Raw genomic sequence first — 24,711 nt, 5'->3', positions numbered from 1 at the left:
CAATGTGACGATCTGGCTTTAAGTCGATTCGATAACAAATGACTAAAACGGACAGATTTCTCAGGTTTTTACAACATATGAACACTTTTCACATTCTCCCGTGCAACGCGGCTGCTAGTCCTCCTTTCATGCAAAATCTTATGTTCCTAGCTCTTGTGCAAGGTGCCAAAGAAGGGTAAAAAGTCAATAATCGATACCTAAAACTTGAATAGTACTACTCCTTACTGGCTGTTACATAAACTTAGCAGCTTCATCTGTGTTCTACTATGGTGCTTTTAGTGTCTCCGCATATCGCAGCACGCGACATAGCTTTGCACACGATAAATGTAACCGTTTCAGAGGGAAAAGTGGCCAATGTGGCGATCTCGCTTTAAGTCGATTTGATAACAAATGACGAAAACGGACGGATTTCTCAGGTTTTTACTACGTATGAACACTTTACACATTCTCCCGTCCAACTCGGCTGCTAGTCCTCCTTTCATGCAGAATCTTAAGGTCCTAGCTCATGTCCAAGTCACCAAAGCCAGCTTAAAAGTCAATAATTGATACCTAAAACTTGAATTGTACTACCTCTTACTGGCTGTTACATCAACTTGGAAGCATCATCTGTGTTCTACTATGGCGCTTGTAGTGTCTCCGCATACCGCAGCACGCGACATAGCTTTGCAGACGATAAGTACAACCGTTTCAGAGGGAGGAGCGGCCATTGTGACGATGTGGCTTTAAATCGATTCGATAACAAATGACAAAAAGGGGCGGATTTCTCAGGTTTTTACTACATATGAACACTTTTCACATTCTCCCATTCAACTTGGCTGCTAGTCCTCCTTTCATGAAGAATCTTAAGGTCATAGCTCATGTCCAAGCCACCAAAGAAGGGTAATAAGTCAATAATCGATAACTAAAACTTGAATTGTACTACTTCCTACTGGCTATTACATCAACTTAGAAGCTTCATCTGTGTTCTACAATGGTGCTTTTAGTGTCTCCACATACCGCAGCACGCGACATAGCTTTGCAGACGATAAGTACAACCGTTTCATGGAGAAGAGCGGCCAATGTGGCGATCTGGTTTTAAGTCGATTCGATAACAAATGAAAATAAGGGACGGATTTCTCAGGTTTTATACTACATATGAACACATTTCACATTCTCCCTTGAAACGCGGCTGCTAGTCTGCCTTTCATGCAGAATCTTAAGGTCCTAGCTCATGTCCAAGGCACCAAAGAAGGGTAAAAAGTCAATAATCGATACCTAAAACTTGAATTGTACTACTTCTAACTGGCTATTACATCACCTTAGAAGGTTCATCTGTGTTCTACTATGGTGCTTCTAGTGTCTCCGCATTCCGCAGCACGCGACATAACTTTGCAGACGATGAATGTAACCGTTACCGACAGAAGTGCGGCCAATGTGGCGATCTGGCTTCAAGTCGATTCGATAACAAATGACAAAAAGGGTCGGATTTCTCAGGTTTTTACTACATATGAACACATTTCACATTCTCCCTTGAAACGCTGCTGCTAGTCCTCCTTTCATGCAGAATCTTACGGTCCTAGCTCATGTCCAAGGCACCAAAGAAGGGCAAAAAGTCAATAGTCGATACCTAAAACATGAAATGTACTACTTCTTACTGGCTATCACATCAACTTAGAAGCTTCATCTGTGATCTACTATGCTGCTTTTAGTGTCTCCGCATACCGCAGCACGCGACATAGTATTGCAGACGATAAGTACAACCGTTTCAGAGAGAAGAGCGGCCAATGTGACGATCTGGCTTTAAGTCGATTCGATAACAAATGACGAAATCGGACGGATTTCTCAGGGTTTTACTACATATGAACACTTTTTACATTCTCCTGTGCAACGCGGCTGCTAGTACTCCTTTCATGCAAAATCTTAAGTTCCTAGCTCATGTCCAAGGCACCAAAGACTGTTAAAGAGTCAATATTCGATACCTAAAACTTGGATTGTACTACTTCTTATTATCTATTAAATCAATTTAGAACCCTCATCTGTGTTCTATTATGGTGCTTTTAGTGTCTCCGCATATCGCAGCACGCGATATAGCTTTGCACACGATAAATGTAACCGTTTCAGAGTGAAGAGCTGCCAATGTGACGATCTCGCTTTAAGTCGATTCGATAACAAATGACAAAAAGGGTCGGATTTCTCAGGTTTTTACTACATATAAACACTTTTCACATTCTCCCGTTGAACTCGGCTGCTATTCCTCCTTTCATGCAGAATCTTAAGGTCCTAGCTTATGTCCAAGCCACCAAAGAAGGGTAATAAGTCAATAATCGATACCTAAAACTTGAATTGTACTACTTCTTACTGGCTATTACATCAACTTAGAAGCTTCATCTGTGTTATACTATGGTGCTTTTAGTGTCTCCGCATATCGCAGCACGTGACATAGCTTTGCAGACGATAAGTACAACCGTTTCAGAGAGAAGAGCGTCCAATGTAACGATCTGGCTTTAAATCGATTCGATAACAAATGACAAAAAGGGACGGATTTCTCAGGTTTTTATTACATATGAACACTTTTCACATTCTCCCGTTGAACTCGGCTGCTATTCCTCCTTTCATGCAGAATCTTAAGGTCCTAGCTTATGTCCAAGCCACCAAAGAAGGGTAATAAGTCAATAATCGATAACTAAAACTTGAATTGTACTACTTCTTACTGGGTATTACATCAACTTAGAAGCTTCATCTGTGTTCTACTATGGTGCTTCTAGTGTCTCCGCATACCGCAGCACGCGACATAGCTTTGCAGACGATAAGTACAACCGTTTCAGAGAGAAGAGCGGCCAATGTGACGATCTGGCTTTAAGTCGATTCGATAACAAATGACAAAAAGGGACAGATTTCTCAGGTTTTTACTACACATAAACACATTTCACATTCTACCTAGAAACGCGACTGCCAGTCCTTCTTTCATGCAGAATCTTAAGGTCCTAGCTTATGTCCAAGCCACCAAAGAAAGGTAATAAGTCAATAATCGATAACTAAAACTTAAATTGTACTACTTCGTACTAGATATTACATCAACTTAGAAGCTTCATCTGTGTTCCACTATGGTGCTTTTAGTGTCTCCGCATACCGCAGCACGCTACATAGCTTTGCAGACGATAAGTACAACTGTTTCAGAGAGAAGAGCGGCCAATGTGACGATCTGGCTTTATGTCGATTCGATAACAAATGACAAAAAGGGACGGATTTCTCAGGTTATTACTACATATGAACACTTTTCACATTCTCCCGTTGAACTCGGCTGCTATTCCTCCTTTCATGCAGAATCTTAAGGTCCTAGCTTATGTCCAAGCCACCAAAGAAGGGTAATAAGTCAATAATCGATAACTAAAACTTGAATTGTACTACTTCTTACTGGCTATTACATCAACTTAGAAGCATCATCTGTGTTCTACTATGGTGCTTTTAGTGTCTCCGCATACCGCAGCACGCGACATAGCTTTGCAGACGATAAGTACAACCGTTTCAGAGAGAAGAGCGGCCAATTTGACGATCTGGCTATAAGTCGATTCGATAACAAATGACAAAAAGGGACGGATTTCTCAGGTTTTTACTACATATGAACACATTTCACATTCTCCCTTGAAACGGGGCTGCTAGTCTTCCTTTCATGCAGAATCTTAAGGTCCTAGCTCATGTCCAAGGCACCAAAGAAGGGTAAAAAGTCAATAATCGATACCTAAAACGTGAATTGTACTACGTCTAACTGACTATTACATCACCTTAGAAGGTTCATCTCTGTTCTACTATGGTGCTTTTAGTGTCTCCGCATACCGCAGCAAGCGACATAACTTTGCAGACGATGAATGTAACCGTTTCCGACAGAAGTGCGGCCAATGTGGCGATCTGGCTTTAAGTCGATTCGATAACAAATGACGAATACAGACGGATTTCTCAGGTTTTTACTACATATCAACACTTTTCACATTCTCCCGTGCAACGCGGCTGCTAGTTCTCATTTCATGCAAAATCTTAAGTTCCTAGGACATGTCCAAGGCACCAAAGAAGGTTAAAAAGTCAATAATCGATACCTAAAACTAGAATTGTACTACTTCTTACTAGCTATTACATCAACTTAGAAGCTTCATCTGTGTTCTACTATGGTGCATTTAGTGTCTCCGCATACCGCAGCACGCGACATAGTATTGCAGACGATAAGTACAACCGTTTCAGAGAGAAGAGCGGCCAATGTGACGATCTGGCTTTAAGTCGATTCGATAACAAATGACAAAAAGGGACAGATTTCTCAGGTTTTTACTACACATAAACACATTTCACATTCTACATAGAAACGCGACTGCCAGTCCTTCTTTCATGCAGAATCTTAAGGTCCTAGCTTATGTCCAAGCCACCAAAGAAGGGTAATAAGTCAATAATCGATAACTAAAACTTGAATTGTACTACTTCTTACTAGATATTACATCAACTTAGAAGCTTCATCTGTGTTCCACTATGGTGCTTTTAGTGTCTCCGCATACCGCAGCACGCTACATAGCTTTGCAGACGATAAGTACAACTGTTTCAGAGAGAAGAGCGGCCAATGTGACGATCTGGCTTTATGTCGATTCGATAACAAATGACAAAAAGGGACGGATTTCTCAGGTTATTACTACATATGAACACTTTTCACATTCTCCCGTTGAACTCGGCTGCTATTCCTCCTTTCATGCAGAATCTTAAGGTCCTAGCTTATGTCCAAGCCACCAAAGAAGGGTAATAAGTCAATAATCGATAACTAAAACTTGAATTGTACTACTTCTTACTGGCTATTACATCAACTTAGAAGCTTCATCTGTGTTCTACTATGGTGCTTTTAGTGTCTCCGCATACCGCAGCACGCGACATAGCTTTGCAGACGATAAGTACAACCGTTTCAGAGAGAAGAGCGGCCAATTTGACGATCTGGCTATAAGTCGATTCGATAACAAATGACAAAAAGGGACGGATTTCTCAGGTTTTTACTACATATGAACACATTTCACATTCTCCCTTGAAACGGGGCTGCTAGTCTTCCTTTCATGCAGAATCTTACGGTCCTAGCTCATGTCCAAGGCACCAAAGAAGGGTAAAAAGTCAATAATCGATACCTAAAACGTGAATTGTACTACGTCTAACTGACTATTACATCACCTTAGAAGGTTCATCTCTGTTCTACTATGGTGCTTTTAGTGTCTCCGCATACCGCAGCAAGCGACATAACTTTGCAGACGATGAATGTAACCGTTTCCGACAGAAGTGCGGCCAATGTGGCGATCTGGCTTTAAGTCGATTCGATAACAAATGACGAAAACAGACGGATTTCTCAGGTTTTTACTACATATGAACACTTTTCACATTCTCCCGTGCAATTCGGCTGCTAATCCTCCTTTCATGCAGAATCTCAAGGTCCTAGCTCATGTCCAAGGCACCAAAGCCAGGAGAAAAGTCAATAATCGATACCTAAAACTAGAATTGTACTACTTCTTACTAGCTATTACATCAACTTAGAAGCATCATCTGTGTTCTACTATGGTGCTTTTAGTGTCTCCGCATACCGCAGCACGCGACATAGCTTTGCAGACGATAAGTACAACCGTTTCAGAGAGAAGAGCGGCCAATTTGACGATCTGGCTATAAGTCGATTCGATAACAAATGACAAAAAGGGACGGATTTCTCAGGTTTTTACTACATATGAACACATTTCACATTCTCCCTTGAAACGGGGCTGCTAGTCTTCCTTTCATGCAGAATCTTAAGGTCCTAGCTCATGTCCAAGGCACCAAAGAAGGGTAAAAAGTCAATAATCGATACCTAAAACGTGAATTGTACTACGTCTAACTGACTATTACATCACCTTAGAAGGTTCATCTCTGTTCTACTATGGTGCTTTTAGTGTCTCCGCATACCGCAGCAAGCGACATAACTTTGCAGACGATGAATGTAACCGTTTCCGACAGAAGTGCGGCCAATGTGGCGATCTGGCTTTAAGTCGATTCGATAACAAATGACGAATACAGACGGATTTCTCAGGTTTTTACTACATATCAACACTTTTCACATTCTCCCGTGCAACGCGGCTGCTAGTTCTCATTTCATGCAAAATCTTAAGTTCCTAGGACATGTCCAAGGCACCAAAGAAGGTTAAAAAGTCAATAATCGATACCTAAAACTAGAATTGTACTACTTCTTACTAGCTATTACATCAACTTAGAAGCTTCATCTGTGTTCTACTATGGTGCATTTAGTGTCTCCGCATACCGCAGCACGCGACATAGTATTGCAGACGATAAGTACAACCGTTTCAGAGAGAAGAGCGGCCAATGTGACGATCTGGCTTTAAGTCGATTCGATAACAAATGACAAAAAGGGACAGATTTCTCAGGTTTTTACTACACATAAACACATTTCACATTCTACCTAGAAACGCGACTGCCAGTCCTTCTTTCATGCAGAATCTTAAGGTCCTAGCTTATGTCCAAGCCACCAAAGAAGGGTAATAAGTCAATAATCGATAACTAAAACTTGAATTGTACTACTTCTTACTAGATATTACATCAACTTAGAAGCTTCATCTGTGTTCCACTATGGTGCTTTTAGTGTCTCCGCATACCGCAGCACGCTACATAGCTTTGCAGACGATAAGTACAACTGTTTCAGAGAGAAGAGCGGCCAATGTGACGATCTGGCTTTATGTCGATTCGATAACAAATGACAAAAAGGGACGGATTTCTCAGGTTATTACTACATATGAACACTTTTCACATTCTCCCGTTGAACTCGGCTGCTATTCCTCCTTTCATGCAGAATCTTAAGGTCCTAGCTTATGTCCAAGCCACCAAAGAAGGGTAATAAGTCAATAATCGATAACTAAAACTTGAATTGTACTACTTCTTACTGGCTATTACATCAACTTAGAAGCTTCATCTGTGTTCTACTATGGTGCTTTTAGTGTCTCCGCATACCGCAGCACGCGACATAGCTTTGCAGACGATAAGTACAACCGTTTCAGAGAGAAGAGCGGCCAATTTGACGATCTGGCTATAAGTCGATTCGATAACAAATGACAAAAAGGGACGGATTTCTCAGGTTTTTACTACATATGAACACATTTCACATTCTCCCTTGAAACGGGGCTGCTAGTCTTCCTTTCATGCAGAATCTTACGGTCCTAGCTCATGTCCAAGGCACCAAAGAAGGGTAAAAAGTCAATAATCGATACCTAAAACGTGAATTGTACTACGTCTAACTGACTATTACATCACCTTAGAAGGTTCATCTCTGTTCTACTATGGTGCTTTTAGTGTCTCCGCATACCGCAGCAAGCGACATAACTTTGCAGACGATGAATGTAACCGTTTCCGACAGAAGTGCGGCCAATGTGGCGATCTGGCTTTAAGTCGATTCGATAACAAATGACGAATACAGACGGATTTCTCAGGTTTTTACTACATATCAACACTTTTCACATTCTCCCGTGCAACGCGGCTGCTAGTTCTCATTTCATGCAAAATCTTAAGTTCCTAGGACATGTCCAAGGCACCAAAGAAGGTTAAAAAGTCAATAATCGATACCTAAAACTAGAATTGTACTACTTCTTACTAGCTATTACATCAACTTAGAAGCTTCATCTGTGTTCTACTATGGTGCATTTAGTGTCTCCGCATACCGCAGCACGCGACATAGTATTGCAGACGATAAGTACAACCGTTTCAGAGAGAAGAGCGGCCAATGTGACGATCTGGCTTTAAGTCGATTCGATAACAAATGACTAAAACGGACAGATTTCTCAGGTTTTTACAACATATGAACACTTTTCACATTCTCCCGTGCAACGCGGCTGCTAGTCCTCCTTTCATGCAAAATCTTATGTTCCTAGCTCTTGTCCAAGGTGCCAAAGAAGGGTAAAAAGTCAATAATCGATACCTAAAACTTGAATAGTACTACTCCTTACTGGCTGTTACATAAACTTAGCAGCTTCATCTGTGTTCTACTATGGTGCTTTTAGTGTCTCCGCATATCGCAGCACGCGACATAGCTTTGCACACGATAAATGTAACCGTTTCAGAGGGAAAAGCGGCCAATGTGGCGATCTCGCTTTAAGTCGATTTGATAACAAATGACGAAAACGGACGGATTTCTCAGGTTTTTACTACGTATGAACACTTTACACATTCTCCCGTCCAACTCGGCTGCTAGTCCTCCTTTCATGCAGAATCTTAAGGTCCTAGCTCATGTCCGAGTCACCAAAGCCAGCTTAAAAGTCAATAATCGATACCTAAAACTTGAATTGTACTACCTCTTACTGGCTGTTACATCAACTTGGAAGCATCATCTGTGTTCTACTATGGCGCTTGTAGTGTCTCCGCATACCGCAGCACGCGACATAGCTTTGCAGACGAAAAGTACAACCGTTTCAGAGAGAGGAGCGGCCATTGTGACGATGTGGCTTTAAATCGATTCGATAACAAATGACAAAAAGGGGCGGATTTCTCAGGTTTTTACTACATATGAACACTTTTCACATTCTCCCATTCAACTTGGCTGCTAGTCCTCCTTTCATGCAGAATATTAAGGTCATAGCTCATGTCCAAGCCACCAAAGAAGAGTAATAAGTCAATAATCGATAACTAAATCTTGAATTGTACTACTTTCTACTGGCTATTACATCAACTTAGAAGCTTCATCTGTGTTCTACAATGGTGCTTTTAGTGTCTCCACATACCGCAGCACGCGACATAGCTTTGCAGACGATAAGTACAACCGTTTCAGGGAGAGGAGCGGCCAATGTGGCGATCTGGTTTTAAGTCGATTCGATAACAAATGACAAAAAGGGACGGATTTCTCAGGTTTTATACTACATATGAACACATTTCACATTCTCCCTTGAAACGCGGCTGCTAGTCTGCCTTTTATGCAGAATCTTAAGGTCCTAGCTCATGTCCAAGGCACCAAAGAAGGGTAAAAAGTCAATAATCTATACCTAAAACTTGAATTGTACTACTTCTAACTGGCTATTACATCACCTTAGAAGGTTCATCTGTGTTCTACTATGGTGCTTTTAGTGTCTCCGCATACCGCAGCTCGCGACATAACTTTGCAGACGATGAATGTAACCGTTACCGACAGAAGTGCGGCCAATGTGGCGATCTGGCTTCAAGTCGATTCGATAACAAATGACAAAAAGGGACGGATTTCTCAGGTTTTTACTACATATGAACACATTTCACATTCTCCCTTGAAACGCTGCTGCTAGTCTTCCTTTCATGCAGAATCTTAAGGTCCTAGCTCATGTCCAAGGCACCAAAGAAGGGCAAAAAGTCAATAGTCGATACCTAAAACATGAAATGTACTACTTCTTACTGGCTATCACATCAACTTAGAAGCTTCATCTGTGATCTACTATGCTGCTTTTAGTGTCTCCGCATACCGCAGCACGCGACATAGTATTGCAGACGATAAGTACAACCGTTTCAGAGAGAAGAGCGGCCAATGTGACGATCTGGCTTTAAGTCGATTCGATAACAAATGACGAAATCGGACGGATTTCTCAGGGTTTTACTACATATGAACACTTTTTACATTCTCCTGTGCAACGCGGCTGCTAGTACTCCTTTCATGCAAAATCTTAAGTTCCTAGCTCATGTCCAAGGCACCAAAGACTGTTAAAGAGTCAATATTCGATACCTAAAACTTGAATTGTACTACTTCTTATTATCTATTAAATCAACTTAGAACCCTCATCTGTGTTCTATTATGGTGCTTTTAGTGTCTCCGCATATCGCAGCACGCGACATAGCTTTGCACACGATAAATGTAACCGTTTCAGAGTGAAGAGCGGCCAATGTGACGATCTCGCTTTAAGTCGATTCGATAACAAATGACAAAAAGGGTCGGATTTCTCAGGTTTTTACTACATATAAACACTTTTCACATTCTCCCGTTGAACTCGGCTGCTATTCCTCCTTTCATGCAGAATCTTAAGGTCATAGCTCATGTCCAAGCCACCAAAGAAGGGTAATAAGTCAATAATCGATAACTAAAACTTGAATTGTACTACTTCCTACTGGCTATTACATCAACTTAGAAGCTTCATCTGTGTTCTACAATGGTGCTTTTAGTGTCTCCACATACCGCAGCACGCGACATAGCTTTGCAGACGATAAGTACAACCGTTTCAGGGAGAAGAGCGGCCAATGTGGCGATCTGGTTTTAAGTCGATTCGATAACAAATGACAAAAAGGGACGGATTTCTCAGGTTTTATACTACATATGAACACATTTCACATTCTCCCTTGAAACGCGGCTGCTAGTCTGCCTTTCATGCAGAATCTTAAGGTCCTAGCTCATGTCCAAGGCACCAAAGAAGGGTAAAAAGTCAATAATCGATACCTAAAACTTGAATTGTACTACTTCTAACTGGCTATTACATCACCTTAGAAGGTTCATCTGTGTTCTACTATGGTGCTTTTAGTGTCTCCGCATTCCGCAGCACGCGACATAACTTTGCAGACGATGAATGTAACCGTTACCGACAGAAGTGCGGCCAATGTGGCGATCTGGCTTCAAGTCGATTCGATAACAAATGACAAAAAGGGACGGATTTCTCAGGTTTTTACTACATATGAACACATTTCACATTCTCCCTTGAAACGCTGCTGCTAGTCCTCCTTTCATGCAGAATCTTACGGTCCTAGCTCATGTCCAAGGCACCAAAGAAGGGCAAAAAGTCAATAGTCGATACCTAAAACATGAAATGTACTACTTCTTACTGGCTATCACATCAACTTAGAAGCTTCATCTGTGATCTACTATGCTGCTTTTAGTGTCTCCGCATACCGCAGCACGCGACATAGTATTGCAGACGATAAGTACAACCGTTTCAGAGAGAAGAGCGGCCAATGTGACGATCTGGCTTTAAGTCGATTCGATAACAAATGACGAAATCGGACGGATTTCTCAGGGTTTTACTACATATGAACACGTTTTACATTCTCCTGTGCAACGCGGCTGCTAGTACTCCTTTCATGCAAAATCTTAAGTTCCTAGCTCATGTCCAAGGCACCAAAGACTGTTAAAGAGTCAATATTCGATACCTAAAACTTGGATTGTACTACTTCTTATTATCTATTAAATCAATTTAGAACCCTCATCTGTGTTCTATTATGGTGCTTTTAGTGTCTCCGCATATCGCAGCACGCGACATAGCTTTGCACACGATAAATGTAACCGTTTCAGAGTGAAGAGCGGCCAATGTGACGATCTCGCTTTAAGTCGATTCGATAACAAATGACAAAAAGGGTCGGATTTCTCAGGTTTTTACTACATATAAACACTTTTCACATTCTCCCGTTGAACTCGGCTGCTATTCCTCCTTTCATGCAGAATCTTAAGGTCCTAGCTTATGTCCAAGCCACCAAAGAAGGGTAATAAGTCAATAATCGATACCTAAAACTTGAATTGTACTACTTCTTACTGGCTATTACATCAACTTAAAAGCTTCATCTGTGTTATACTATGGTGCTTTTAGTGTCTCCGCATATCGCAGCACGTGACATAGCTTTGCAGACGATAAGTACAACTGTTTCAGAGAGAAGAGCGTCCAATGTAACGATCTGGCTTTAAATCGATTCGATAACAAATGACAAAAAGGGACGGATTTCTCAGGTTTTTATTACATATGAACACTTTTCACATTCTCCCGTTGAACTCGGCTGCTATTCCTCCTTTCATGCAGAATCTTAAGGTCCTAGCTTATGTCCAAGCCACCAAAGAAGGGTAATAAGTCAATAATCGATAACTAAAACTTGAATTGTACTACTTCTTACTGGGTATTACATCAACTTAGAAGCTTCATCTGTGTTCTACTATGGTGCTTCTAGTGTCTCCGCATACCGCAGCACGCGACATAGCTTTGCAGACGATAAGTACAACCGTTTCAGAGAGAAGAGCGGCCAATGTGACGATCTGGCTTTAAGTCGATTCGATAACAAATGACAAAAAGGGACAGATTTCTCAGGTTTTTACTACACATAAACACATTTCACATTCTACCTAGAAACGCGACTGCCAGTCCTTCTTTCATGCAGAATCTTAAGGTCCTAGCTTATGTCCAAGCCACCAAAGAAGGGTAATAAGTCAATAATCGATAACTAAAACTTGAATTGTACTACTTCTTACTAGATATTACATCAACTTAGAAGCTTCATCTGTGTTCCACTATGGTGCTTTTAGTGTCTCCGCATACCGCAGCACGCTACATAGCTTTGCAGACGATAAGTACAACTGTTTCAGAGAGAAGAGCGGCCAATGTGACGATCTGGCTTTATGTCGATTCGATAACAAATGACAAAAAGGGACGGATTTCTCAGGTTATTACTACATATGAACACTTTTCACATTCTCCCGTTGAACTCGGCTGCTATTCCTCCTTTCATGCAGAATCTTAAGGTCCTAGCTTATGTCCAAGCCACCAAAGAAGGGTAATAAGTCAATAATCGATAACTAAAACTTCAATTGTACTACTTCTTACTGGCTATTACATCAACTTAGAAGCTTCATCTGTGTTCTACTATGGTGCTTTTAGTGTCTCCGCATACCGCAGCACGCGACATAGCTTTGCAGACGATAAGTACAACCGTTTCAGAGAGAAGAGCGGCCAATTTGACGATCTGGCTATAAGTCGATTCGATAACAAATGACAAAAAGGGACGGATTTCTCAGGTTTTTACTACATATGAACACATTTCACATTCTCCCTTGAAACGGGGCTGCTAGTCTTCCTTTCATGCAGAATCTTAAGGTCCTAGCTCATGTCCAAGGCACCAAAGAAGGGTAAAAAGTCAATAATCGATACCTAAAACGTGAATTGTACTACGTCTAACTGACTATTACATCACCTTAGAAGGTTCATCTCTGTTCTACTATGGTGCTTTTAGTGTCTCCGCATACCGCAGCAAGCGACATAACTTTGCAGACGATGAATGTAACCGTTTCCGACAGAAGTGCGGCCAATGTGGCGATCTGGCTTTAACTCGATTCGATAACAAATGACGAATACAGACGGATTTCTCAGGTTTTTACTACATATCAACACTTTTCACATTCTCCCGTGCAACGCGGCTGCTAGTTCTCATTTCATGCAAAATCTTAAGTTCCTAGGACATGTCCAAGGCACCAAAGAAGGTTAAAAAGTCAATAATCGATACCTAAAACTAGAATTGTACTACTTCTTACTAGCTATTACATCAACTTAGAAGCTTCATCTGTGTTCTACTATGGTGCATTTAGTGTCTCCGCATACCGCAGCACGCGACATAGTATTGCAGACGATAAGTACAACCGTTTCAGAGAGAAGAGCGGCCAATGTGACGATCTGGCTTTAAGTCGATTCGATAACAAATGACTAAAACGGACAGATTTCTCAGGTTTTTACAACATATGAACACTTTTCACATTCTCCCGTGCAACGCGGCTGCTAGTCCTCCTTTCATGCAAAATCTTATGTTCCTAGCTCTTGTCCAAGGTGCCAAAGAAGGGTAAAAAGTCAATAATCGATACCTAAAACTTGAATAGTACTACTCCTTACTGGCTGTTACATAAACTTAGCAGCTTCATCTGTGTTCTACTATGGTGCTTTTAGTGTCTCCGCATATCGCAGCACGCGACATAGCTTTGCACACGATAAATGTAACCGTTTCAGAGGGAAAAGCGGCCAATGTGGCGATCTCGCTTTAAGTCGATTTGATAACAAATGACGAAAACGGACGGATTTCTCAGGTTTTTACTACGTATGAACACTTTACACATTCTCCCGTCCAACTCGGCTGCTAGTCCTCCTATCATGCAGGATCTTAAGGTCCTAGCTCATGTCCAAGTCACCAAAGACAGCTTAAAAGTCAATAATCGATACCTAAAACTTGAATTGTACTACCTCTTACTGGCTGTTACATCAACTTGGAAGCATCATCTGTGTTCTACTATGGCGCTTGTAGTGTCTCCGCATACCGCAGCACGCGACATAGCTTTGCAGACGATAAGTACAACCGTTTCAGAGAGAGGAGCGGCCATTGTGACGATGTGGCTTTAAATCGATTCGATAACAAATGACAAAAAGGGGCGGATTTCTCAGGTTTTTACTACATATGAACACTTTTCACGTTCTCCCATTCAACTTGGCTGCTAGTCCTCCTTTCATGCAGAATCTTAAGGTCATAGCTCATGTCCAAGCCACCAAAGAAGGGTAATAAGTCAATAATCGATAACTAAATCTTGAATTGTACTACTTTCTACTGGCTATTACATCAACTTAGAAGCTTCATCTGTGTTCTACAATGGTGCTTTTAGTGTCTCCACATACCGCAGCACGCGACATAGCTTTGCAGACGATAAGTACAACCGTTTCAGGGAGAAGAGCGGCCAATGTGGCGATCTGGTTTTAAGTCGATTCGATAACAAATGACAAAAAGGGACGGATTTCTCAGGTTTTATACTACATATGAACACATTTCACATTCTCCCTTGAAACGCGGCTGCTAGTCTGCCTTTCATGCAGAATCTTAAGGTCCTAGCTCATGTCCAAGGCACCAAAGAAGGGTAAAAAGTCAATAATCGATACCTAAAACTTGAATTGTACTACTTCTAACTGGCTATTACATCACCTTAGAAGGTTCATCTGTGTTCTACTATGGTGCTTTTAGTGTCTCCGCATACCGCAGCACGCGACATAGCTTTGCAGACGATAAGTACAACCGTTTCAGGGAGAAGAGCGGCCAATTTGACGATCTGGCTATCAGTCGATTCGATAACAAATGACAAAAAGGGACGGATTTCTCAGGTTTTTACTACATATGAACACATTTCACATTCTCCCTTGAAACGGGGCTGCTAGTCTTCCTTTCATGCAGAATCTTAAGGTCCTAGCTCATGTCCAAGGCACCAAAGAAGGGTAAAAAGTCAATAATCGATACCTAAAACGTGAATTGTACTACGTCTAACTGACTATTACATCACCTTAGAAGGTTCATCTCTGTTCTACTATGGTGCTTTTAGTGTCTCCGCATACCGCAGCAAGCGACATAACTTTGCAGACGATGAATGTAACCGTTTCCGACAGAAGTGCGGCCAATGTGGCGATCTGGCTTTAAGTCGATTCGATAACAAATGACGAATACAGACGGATTTCTCAGGTTTTTACTACATATCAACACTTTTCACATTCTCCCGTGCAACGCGGCTGCTAGTTCTCATTTCATGCAAAATCTTAAGTTCCTAGGACATGTCCAAGGCACCAAAGAAGGTTAAAAAGTCAATAATCGATACCTAAAACTAGAATTGTACTACTTCTTACTAGCTATTACATCAACTTAGAAGCTTCATCTGTGTTCTACTATGGTGCATTTAGTGTCTCCGCATACCGCAGCACGCGACATAGTATTGCAGACGATAAGTACAACCGTTTCAGAGAGAAGAGCGGCCAATGTGACGATCTGGCTTTAAGTCGATTCGATAACAAATGACTAAAACGGACAGATTTCTCAGGTTTTTACAACATATGAACACTTTTCACATTCTCCCGTGCAACGCGGCTGCTAGTCCTCCTTTCATGCAAAATCTTATGTTCCTAGCTCTTGTCCAAGGTGCCAAAGAAGGGTAAAAAGTCAATAATCGATACCTAAAACTTGAATAGTACTACTCCTTACTGGCTGTTACATAAACTTAGCAGCTTCATCTGTGTTCTACTATGGTGCTTTTAGTGTCTCCGCATATCGCAGCACGCGACATAGCTTTGCACACGATAAATGTAACCGTTTCAGAGGGAAAAGCGGCCAATGTGGCGATCTCGCTTTAAGTCGATTTGATAACAAATGACGAAAACGGACGGATTTCTCAGGTTTTTACTACGTATGAACACTTTACACATTCTCCCGTCCAACTCGGCTGCTAGTCCTCCTATCATGCAGAATCTTAAGGTCCTAGCTCATGTCCAAGTCACCAAAGACAGCTTAAAAGTCAATAATCGATACCTAAAACTTGAATTGTACTACCTCTTACTGGCTGTTACATCAACTTGGAAGCATCATCTGTGTTCTACTATGGCGCTTGTAGTGTCTCCGCATACCGCAGCACGCGACATAGCTTTGCAGACGATAAGTACAACCGTTTCAGAGAGAGGAGCGGCCATTGTGACGATGTGGCTTTAAATCGATTCGATAACAAATGACAAAAAGGGGCGGATTTCTCAGGTTTTTACTACATATGAACACTTTTCACATTCTCCCATTCAACTTGGCTGCTAGTCCTCCTTTCATGCAGAATCTTAAGGTCATAGCTCATGTCCAAGCCACCAAAGAAGGGTAATAAGTCAACAATCGATAACTAAATCTTGAATTGTACTACTTTCTACTGGCTATTACATCAACTTAGAAGCTTCATCTGTGTTCTACAATGGTGCTTTTAGTGTCTCCACATACCGCAGCACGCGACATAGCTTTGCAGACGATAAGTACAACCGTTTCAGGGAGAAGAGCGGCCAATGTGGCGATCTGGTTTTAAGTCGATTCGATAACAAATGACAAAAAGGGACGGATTTCTCAGGTTTTATACTACATATGAACACATTTCACATTCTCCCTTGAAACGCGGCTGCTAGTCTGCAATTCATGCAGAATCTTAAGGTCCTAGCTCATGTCCAAGGCACCAAAGAAGGGTAAAAAGTCAATAATCGATACCTAAAACTTGAATTGTACTACTTCTAACTGGCTATTACATCACCTTAGAAGGTTCATCTGTGTTCTACTATGGTGCTTTTAGTGTCTCCGCATACCGCAGCACGCGACATAACTTTGCAGACGATGAATGTAACCGTTACCGACAGAAGTGCGGCCAATGTGGCGATCTGGCTTCAAGTCGATTCGATAACAAATGACAAAAAGGGACGGATTTCTCAGGTTTTTACTACATATGAACACATTTCACATTCTCCCTTGAAACGCTGCTGCTAGTCCTCCTTTCATGCAGAATCTTAAGGTCCTAGCTCATGTCCAAGGCACCAAAGAAGGGCAAAAAGTCAATAGTCGATACCTAAAACATGAAATGTACTACTTCTTACTGGCTATCACATCAACTTAGAAGCTTCATCTGTGATCTACTATGCTGCTTTTAGTGTCTCCGCATACCGCAGCACGCGACATAGTATTGCAGACGATAAGTACAACCGTTTCAGAGAGAAGAGCGGCCAATGTGACGATCTGGCTTTAAGTCGATTCGATAACAAATGACGAAATCGGTCGGATTTCTCAGGGTTTTACTACATATGAACACTTTTTACATTCTCCTGTACAACGCGGCTGCTAGTACTCCTTTCATGCAAAATCTTAAGTTCCTAGCTCATGTCCAAGGCACCAAAGACTGTTAAAGAGTCAATATTCGATACCTAAAACTTGAATTGTACTACTTCTTATTATCTATTAAATCAACTTAGAACCCTCATCTGTGTTCTATTATGGTGCTTTTAGTGTCTCCGCATATCGCAGCACGCGACATAGCTTTGCACACGATAAATGTAACCGTTTCAGAGTGAAGAGCGGCCAATGTGACGATCTCGCTTTAAGTCGATTCGATAACAAATGACAAAAAGGGTCGGATTTCTCAGGTTTTTACTACATATAAACACTTTTCACATTCTCCCGTTGAACTCGGCTGCTATTCCTCCTTTCATGCAGAATCTTAAGGTCCTAGCTTATGTCCAAGCCACCAAAGAAGGGTAATAAGTCAATAATCGATACCTAAAACTTGAATTGTACTACTTCTTACTGGCTATTACATCAACTTAGAAGCTTCATCTGTGTTATACTATGGTGCTTTTAGTGTCTCCGCATATCGCAGCACGTGACATAGCTTTGCAGACGATAAGTACAACCGTTTCAGAGAGAAGAGCGTCCAATGTAACGATCTGGCTTTAAATCGATTCGATAACAAATGACAAAAATGGACGGATTTCTCAGGTTTTTATTACATATGAACACTTTTCACATTCTCCCGTTGAACTCGGCTGCTATTCCTCCTTTCATGCAGAATCGTAAGGTCCTAGCTTATGTCCAAGCCACCAAAGAAGGGTAATAAGTCAATAATCGATAACTAAAACTTGAATTGTACTACTTCTTACTGGGTATTACATCAACTTAGAAGCTTCATCTGTGTTCTACTATGGTGCTTCTAGTGTCTCCGCATACCGCAGCACGCGACATAGCTTTGCAGACGATAAGTACAACCGTTTCAGAGAGAAGAGCGGCCAATGTGACGATCTGGCTTTAAGTCGATTCGATAACAAATGACAAAAAGGGACAGATTTCTCAGGTTTTTACTACACATAAACACATTTCACATTCTACCTAGAAACGCGACTGCCAGTCCTTCTTTCATGCAGAATCTTAAGGTCCTAGCTTATGTCCAAGCCACCAAAGAAGGGTAATAAGTCAATAATCGATAACTAAAACTTGAATTGTACTACTTCTTACTAGATATTACATCAACTTAGAAGCTTCATCTGTGTTCCACTATGGTGCTTTTAGTGTCTCCGCATACCGCAGCACGCTACATAGCTTTGCAGACGATAAGTACAACTGTTTCAGAGAGAAGAGCGGCCAATGTAACGATCTGGCTTTATGTCGATTCGATAACAAATGACAAAAAGGGACGGATTTCTCAGGTTATTACTACATATGAACACTTTTCACATTCTCCCGTTGAACTCGGCTGCTATTCCTCCTTTCATGAAGAATCTTAAGGTCCTAGCTTATGTCCAAGCCACCAAAGAAGGGTAATAAGTCAATAATCGATAACTAAAACTTGAATTGTACTACTTCTTACTGGCTATTACATCAACTTAGAAGCTTCATCTGTGTTCTACTATGGTGCTTTTAGTGTCTCCGCATACCGCAGCAAGCGACATAACTTTGCAGACGATGAATGTAACCGTTTCCGACAGAAGTGCGGCCAATGTGAAGATCTGGCTTTAAGTCGATTCGATAACAAATGACAAAAAGGGACGGATTTCTCAGGTTTTATACTACATATGAACACATTTCACATTCTCCCTTGAAACGCGGCTGCTAATCCTCCTTTCATGCAGATTCTTAAGGTCCTAGCTTATGTCCAAGCCACCAAAGAAGGGTAATAAGTCAATAATCCATAGCTAAAACTTGAATTGTACTACTTCTTACTGGCTATTACATCATCTTAGAAGCTTCATCTGTGTTCCACTATGGTGCTTATAGTGTCTCCGCATACCGCAGCACGCGACAGAGCTTTTCAGACTATAAGTACAACCGTTTCAGAGAGAAAAGCGGCCAATGTGACGATCTGGCTTTAAGTCGATTCGATAACAAATGACGAAATCGGACGGATTTCTCAGGGTTTTACTACATATGAACACTTTTTACATTCTCCTGTGCAACGGGGCTGCTAGTACTCCTTTCATGCAAAATCTTAAGTTCCTAGCTCCTGTCCAAGGCACCAAAGACTGTTAAAGTGTCAATATTCGATACCTAAAACTTGAATTGTACTACATCTTAATATCTATTAAATCAACTTAGAACCCTCATCTGTGTTCTACTATGGTGCTTTTAGTGTCTCCGCATATCGCAGCACGCGACATAGCTTTGCACACGATAAATGTAACCGTTTCAGAGTGAAGAGCGGCCAATGTGACGATCTGGCTTTAAGTCGATTCGATAACAAATGACAATAAGGGACGGATTTCTCAGGTTTTTATTACATATGAACACTTTTCACATTCTCCCGTTGAACTCGGCTGCTATTCCTCCTTTCACGCAGAATCTTAAGGTCCTAGCTTATGTCCAAGCCACCAAAGAAGGGTAATAAGTCAATAATCGATACCTAAAACTTGAATTGTACTACTTCTTACTGGCTATTACATCATCTTAGAAGCTTCATCTGTGTTCCACTATGGTGCTTTTAGTGTCTCCGCATACCGCAGCACGCGACAGAGCTTTGCAGACTATAAGTACAACCGTTTCAGAGAGAAGAGCGGCCAATGTGACGATCTGGCTTTAAGTCGATTCGATAACAAATGACGAAATCGGACGGATTTCTCAGGGTTTTACTACATATGAACACTTTTTACATTCTCCTGTGCAACGGGGCTGCTAGTACTCCTTTCATGCAAAATCTTAAGTTCCTAGCTCATGTCCAAGGCACTAAAGACTGTTAAAGAGTCAATATTCGACACCTAAAACTTGAATTGTACTACATCTTAATACCTATTAATTCAACTTAGAACCCTCATCTGTGTTCTACTATGGTGCTTTTAGTGTCTCCGCATATCGCAGCACGCGACATAGCTTTGCACAAGATAAATGTAACCGTTTCAGAGTGAAGAGCGGCCAATGTGACGATCTCGCTTTAAGTCGATTCGATAACAAATGACAAAAAGGGACGGATTTCTCAGGTTTTTACTACATATGAACACATTTCACATTCTCCCTTGAAACGGGGCTGCTAGTCTTCCTTTCATGCAAAATCTTAAGGTCCTAGCTCATGTCCAAGGCACCACAGAAGTGTAAAAAGTCAATAATCGATACCTAAAACGTGAATTGTACTACGTCTAACTGACTATTACATCACCTTAGAAGGTTCATCTCTGTTCTACTATGGTGCTTTTAGTGTCTCCGCATACCGCAGCAAGCGACATAACTTTGCAGACGATGAATGTAACCGTTTCCGACAGAAGTGCGGCCAATGTGGCGATCTGGCTTTAAGTCGATTCGATAACAAATGACGAATACAGACGGATTTCTCAGGTTTTTACTACATATCAACACTTTTCACATTCTCCCGTGCAACGCGGCTGCTAGTTCTCATTTCATGCAAAATCTTAAGATCCTAGGTCATGTCCAAGGCACCAAAGAAGGTTAAAAAGTCAATAATCGATACCTAAAACTAGAATTGTACTACTTCTTACTAGCTATTACATCAACTTAGAAGCTTCATCTGTGTTCTACTATGGTGCATTTAGTGTCTCCGCATACCACAGCACGCGACATAGTATTGCAGACGATAAGTACAACCGTTTCAGAGAGAAGAGCGGCCAATGTGACGATCTGGCTTTAAGTCGATTCGATAACAAATGACTAAAACGGACAGATTTCTCAGGTTTTTACAACATATGAACACTTTTCACATTCTCCCGTGCAACGCGGCTGCTAGTCCTCCTTTCATGCAAAAACTTATGTTCCTAGCTCTTGTCCAAGGTGCCAAAGAAGGGTAAAAAGTCAATAATCGATACCTAAAACTTGAATAGTACTACTCCTTACTGGCTGTTACATAAACTTAGCAGCTTCATCTGTGTTCTACTATGGTGCTTTTAGTGTCTCCGCATATCGCAGCACGCGACATAGCTTTGCACACGATAAATGTAACCGTTTCAGAGGGAAAAGCGGCCAATGTGGCGATCTCGCTTTAAGTCGATTTGATAACAAATGACGAAAACGGACGGATTTCTCAGGTTTTTACTACGTATGAACACTTTACACATTCTCCCGTCCAACTCGGCTGCTAGTCCTCCTTTCATGCAGAATCTTAAGGTCCTAGCTCATGTCCAAGGCACCAAAGAAGGGTAAAAAGTCAATAATCGATACCTAAAACTTGAATTGTACTACTTCTAACTGGCTATTACATCACCTTAGAAGGTTCATCTGTGTTCTACTATGGTGCTTTTAGTGTCTCCGCATACCGCAGCACGCGACATAGCTTTGCAGACGATAAGTACAACCGTTTCAGAGAGAGGAGCGGCCATTGTGACGATGTGGCTTTAAATCGATTCGATAACAAATGACAAAAAGGGGCGGATTTCTCAGGTTTTTACTACATATGAACACTTTTCACATTCTCCCATTCAACTTGGCTGCTAGTCCTCCTTTCATGCAGAATCTTAAGGTCATAGCTCATGTCCAAGCCACCAAAGAAGGGTAATAAGTCAATAATCGATAACTAAAACTTGAATTGTACTACTTCCTACTGGCTATTACATCAACTTAGAAGCTTCATCTGTGTTCTACAATGGTGCTTTTAGTGTCTCCACATACCGCAGCACGCGACATAGCTTTGCAGACGATAAGTACAACCGTTTCAGGGAGAAGAGCGGCCAATGTGGCGATCTGGTTTTAAGTCGATTCGATAACAAATAAATAAAAGGGATGGATTTCTCAGGTTTTATACTACATATGAACACATTTCACATTCTCCCTTGAAACGCGGCTGCTAGTCTGCCTTTCATGCAGAATCTTAAGGTCCTAGCTCATGTCCAAGGCACCAAAGAAGGGTAAAGAGTCAATAATCGATACCTAAAACTTGAGGTGTACTACTTCTAACTGGCTATTACATCACCTTAGAAGGTTCATCTGTGTACTACTATGGTGCTTTTAGTGTCTCCGCATACCGCAGCACGCGACATAACTTTGCAGACGATGAATGTAACCGTTACCGACAGAAGTGCGGCCAATGTGGCGATCTGGCTTCAAGTCGATTCGATAACAAATGACAAAAAGGTACGGATTTCTCAGGTTTTTACTACATATGAACACATTTCACATTCTCCCTTGAAACGCTGCTGCTAGTCCTCCTTTCATGCAGAATCTTAAGGTCCTAGCTCATGTCCAAGGCACCAAAGAAGGGCAAAAAGTCAATAGTCGATACCTAAAACATGAAATGTACTACTTCTTACTGGCTATCACATCAACTTAGAAGCTTCATCTGTGATCTACTATGCTGCTTTTAGTGTCTCCGCATACCGCAGCACACGACATAGTATTGCAGACGATAAGTACAACCGTTTCAGAGAGAAGAGCGGCCAATGTGACGATCTGGCTTTAAGTCGATTCGATAACAAATGACGAAATCGGACGGATTTCTCAGGGTTTTACTACATATGAACACTTTTTACATTCTCCTGTGCAACGCGGCTGCTAGTACTCCTTTCTTGCAAAATCTTAAGTTCCTAGCTCATGTCCAAGGCACCAAAGACTGTTAAAGAGTCAATATTCGATACCTAAAACTTGAATTGTACTACTTCTTATTATCTATTAAATCAACTTAGAACCCTCATCTGTGTTCTATTATGGTGCTTTTAGTGTCTCCGCATATCGCAGCACGCGACATAGCTTTGCACACGATAAATGTAACCGTTTCAGAGTGAAGAGCGGCCAATGTGACGATCTCGCTTTAAGTCGATTCGATAACAAATGACAAAAAGGTTCGGATTTCTCAGGTTTTTACTACATATAAACACATTTCACATTCTCCCGTTGAACTCGGCTGCTATTCCTCCTTTCATGCAGAATCTTAAGGTCCTAGCTTATGTCCAAGCCACCAAAGAAGGGTAATAAGTCAATAATCGATACCTAAAACTTGAATTGTACTACTTCTTACTTGCTATTACATCAACTTAGAAGCTTCATCTGTGTTATACTATGGTGCTTTTAGTGTCTCCGCATATCGCAGCACGTGACATAGCTTTGCAGACGATAAGTACAACCGTTTCAGAGAGAAGAGCGTCCAATGTAACGATCTGGCTTTAAATCGATTCGATAACAAATGACAAAAAGGGACGGATTTCTCAGGTTTTATTACATATGAACACTTTTCACATTCTCCCGTTGAACTCGGCTGCTATTCCTCCTTTCATGCAGAATCTTAATGTCCTAGCTTATGTCCAAGCCACCAAAGAAGGGTAATAAGTCAATAATCGATAACTAAAACTTGAATTGTACTACTTCTTACTGGGTATTACATCAACTTAGAAGCTTCATCTGTGTTCTACTATGGTGCTTCTAGTGTCTCCGCATACCGCAGCACGCGACATAGCTTTGCAGACGATAAGTACAACCGTTTCAGAGAGAAGAGCGGCCAATGTGACGATCTGGCTCTAAGTCGATTCGATAACAAATGACAAAAAGGGACAGATTTCTCAGGTTTTTACTACACATAAACACATTTCACATTCTACCTAGAAACGCGACTGCCAGTCCTTCTTTCATGCAGAATCTTAAGGTCCTAGCTTATGTCCAAGCCACCAAAGAAGGGTAATAAGTCAATAATCGATAACTAAAACTTGAATTGTACTACTTCTTACTAGATATTACATCAACTTAGAAGCTTCATCTGTGTTCCACTATGGTGCTTTTAGTGTCTCCGCATACCGCAGCACGCTACATAGCTTTGCAGACGATAAGTACAACTGTTTCAGAGAGAAGAGCGGCCAATGTGACGATCTGGCTTTAAGTCGATTCGATAACAAATGACGAAAAGGGACGGATTTCTCAGGTTTTTATTACATATGAACACATTTCACATTCTCCCTTGAAACGCGGCTGCTAGTCCTCCTTTCATGCAGAATCTTAAGGTCCTAGCTTATGTCCAAGCCACCAAAGAAGTGTATAAGTCAATAATCGATAACTAAAACTTGAATTTTACTACTTCTTACTGGCTATTGCATTAACTTAGGAGCTTCATCTGTGTTCCACTATGGTGCTTTTAGTGTCTCCGCATATCGCAGCACGCGACATAGCTTTGCAGACGATAAGTACAACCGTTTCAGAGAGAAGAGCGGCCAATGTGACGATCTGGCTTTAAGTCGATTCGATAACAAATGACAATAAGGGACGGATTTGTCAGGT

The sequence above is a fragment of the Schistocerca gregaria genome, unplaced genomic scaffold (assembly GCF_023897955.1).
Source record: "Schistocerca gregaria isolate iqSchGreg1 unplaced genomic scaffold, iqSchGreg1.2 ptg000352l, whole genome shotgun sequence".
NCBI classification, from domain to species: Eukaryota; Metazoa; Arthropoda; class Insecta; order Orthoptera; family Acrididae; genus Schistocerca; species Schistocerca gregaria.
The sequence above is the reverse complement of the archived record's forward strand: the minus strand, read 5'-3'. Positions refer to the sequence as shown.